The following is a 2,733-nucleotide window of genomic DNA, read 5'->3' on the forward strand; positions in this document are numbered from 1 at the left end:
AGATATGGTTTATTTTATGCTTTGAGATTTGGGAGGCATTGGATTAGGGTATTGTTTCTAGTTAGCCCTTGCTGCCTATTCAAATTTGATCTTCAGTAAACCAGGTTACACATCTAGTATGAGATCAGAGCCAAGGTTTGGTGATCCTATCTCCTCGCAAGTAAAAGTTCTTCTTTCTCATCTTTTTTTTTTAATTTTAAAATTTTCATTCAGACTTGGCATTTATGTTGTCTATCGATTATAGGAGAAGTTGAAGCAATCATGTATTATGTTATATCCATGTAGGGGCTTGAAAGGGGAAAGTTCTATAAGAAAAGTTAGCTCCATAATTGTATTAGTTTTTGTGGGGTCAAAATTGTCTACCTAAATTAATTGTGTACAAGTGCATCCAATCAAGATAGATAACTTTGTCTTGTATATCAGTCCCGTCAAATTCACCCTATGGGAGAGGATTTTATTTTTATGTGGATTCATGGTTTCCAAAAGACCCTTATATTAATGAAAGGAACCTTTGATCAAGAGTCAATAAAAATCATCAATACAAGAGAAAACTCACAAAGCAAGAAAATTATATATATATTTTTTCTTTGATCATATACATGACTTAACCAGGGGCATACCCTTAGTGTACAAATTTTCATACAAAGTCTTGACTAGCGAAAATACGGTGGTTGAAACTTGGGCTTAGGCCTGACTTGGAGATGTGAAATGGAATTTGGGTTTTGAGCCCAGTTTAGCGACATGAATGTCAAACTTGAAATTTATTTTAGTTTTACGACAGAAAGGTCGAATTTGAAATTTTAAATCCAGTTTAGCGTCTTAGAGGTCAATTTTGAAATTTATTTCATTTTTACGACATAAAGGTCGAATTTGGAAATTGAAATCCTGTTTAGCGACTTAGAGATCGACATAATTGAACCATTTGATCTTAAACCTCTTGGCGCATGTTTTTCCACCAAGCTATTTCAAGTGCATTTCTTTTTACACAAAATATTCTTTCACCCAGTTTAGAGACGTAGTCTTCTGTGTTGAGTTTGCTTTCCATGCTGAATTCTTATCTAGTTTAGGGACATAGAGGTCCCGCCGAGCTTGATGATTTGAATTTGTCTTTATATATTTTTTGACATTTTTCAAAGATTAATTAGTAGTTGATGGAATTCCACAAATGAACGTGCAAACTCTACAATTTATAGATCTTTCTGGGGGATCAAACTATAAATTAGGCTGACTTGTAATTGGATCAAACTGTAATTTATGCATTTTTCAGGGCGTGAACTAGAAATTTTGGACTATTTTGCAAAACTAGACTTAAATACAATTTTTGCATATTTCCAGGGTGTAAACTATAAATTCTAGGCTGTTTTACAATTTCTACTGCTTTTTCAGGGAGTAAAATGTAATTCTGGGTTAAACTGTAGTTTTTTAGGGTATAAAACTACAATTTTAGGCTATTTTATAATTTCTACAGCTTTTCCAGGGAGTAATGTCACTCTCCGGGCCCACGGGCTCACGGGTCCGATGGCGCGTGGAAGCCGTGGGTCCCAGTGAGAGCAACTTGATGTTGGCTAAAGTCCACTGTTAAAATGCTAGCACTAGTTATTCCTTGGTCTTGGGCTTTTCTATTTAAGCCACTAAGATTTCTTTACACTAGTCCATACAGGATTAAAGTGGGGGTGTTACAATCATCCCATTTTACAAAGATGACGTCCTCGTCGTCATGACATGACTATTGGCACATTTTAGTGTCACTGTCAGTCGATGTGGTTTCTAGAGGTGCTGTCAGTCGATGTGGTCTCTAGAGGTGCTGTCAGTCGATGTGGTCTCTAGAGGTGGCTCTTACGGGCTTTAGAGGTGGCTCCCATCACATCCACACGATGTAGTACGTAGCCTCATATAGTACTTAACTCCACATTTTCGGCTGGTAACTGCTCTGATACTATTTGTCACGCTTCGGGCCTATGGGCTCGTTGGCGCGTGCAAGCCGTAGGTCCCACCGAGATCAATTCGATGTTGGCTAAAGTCCACTGTCAAAATGCTAACACTAGTTGATCTTGGGCCTTGGACTTTTTTATTTAAGCCACTAATATTTCTTCACACTAGTCCATGTGGGACTAAAGTGGGGTAAACTGTAAATTTGGACTGTTTTGTAATTTCTGGAATGTCTAGGGACTGAACTGTAACTTTTGTAGTTTTATGGGGTGCAAACAACAAATTTGTAGTATTATGAAGTGTTTTGGTCTCTTTTAAGGACCGGAATGCAAATTTGCACTCATGATATTCAAAATTTGTAAAAGGGACCCTTAGCATACACTTCCTTAAAGCATTGAAGGCCTTGTTTGTTTTGTTTTTTCTAGTGGCATTAGGATTGAATTATCAATCTTCCATCCTTAATAGGACTCTTGTACAATACTATAAATTCATCTTATTAAAATTCTTGTACAATGCTATAAGTTCACCGAGAAGGCTTGCCCACAAAATTCAACATTTTTACTGTATTCTTTTATTTTGCTCTTTTTGAAGAAGTGAGCCGATGGCGAGCATAAGAGGTGACTTCAATGGTGCGCACAAGCCACACCCGTTCTTTTATTCATCGATTTGGACGATTAGCCTGAAAGGTTTATTTTGCATGATCTGAATGATTCATCCTTATATTGCTATCTTTGTTTCAAGACTACTCCCCCCTTTTTTTTAGATTTATCCATCGCATCGAGCTTTTTTGATTGAGTCGTTTGT

This window comes from Asparagus officinalis, chromosome 3 (genome assembly GCF_001876935.1).
Source record: "Asparagus officinalis chromosome 3, Aspof.V1, whole genome shotgun sequence".
Taxonomy (NCBI): domain Eukaryota; kingdom Viridiplantae; phylum Streptophyta; class Magnoliopsida; order Asparagales; family Asparagaceae; genus Asparagus; species Asparagus officinalis.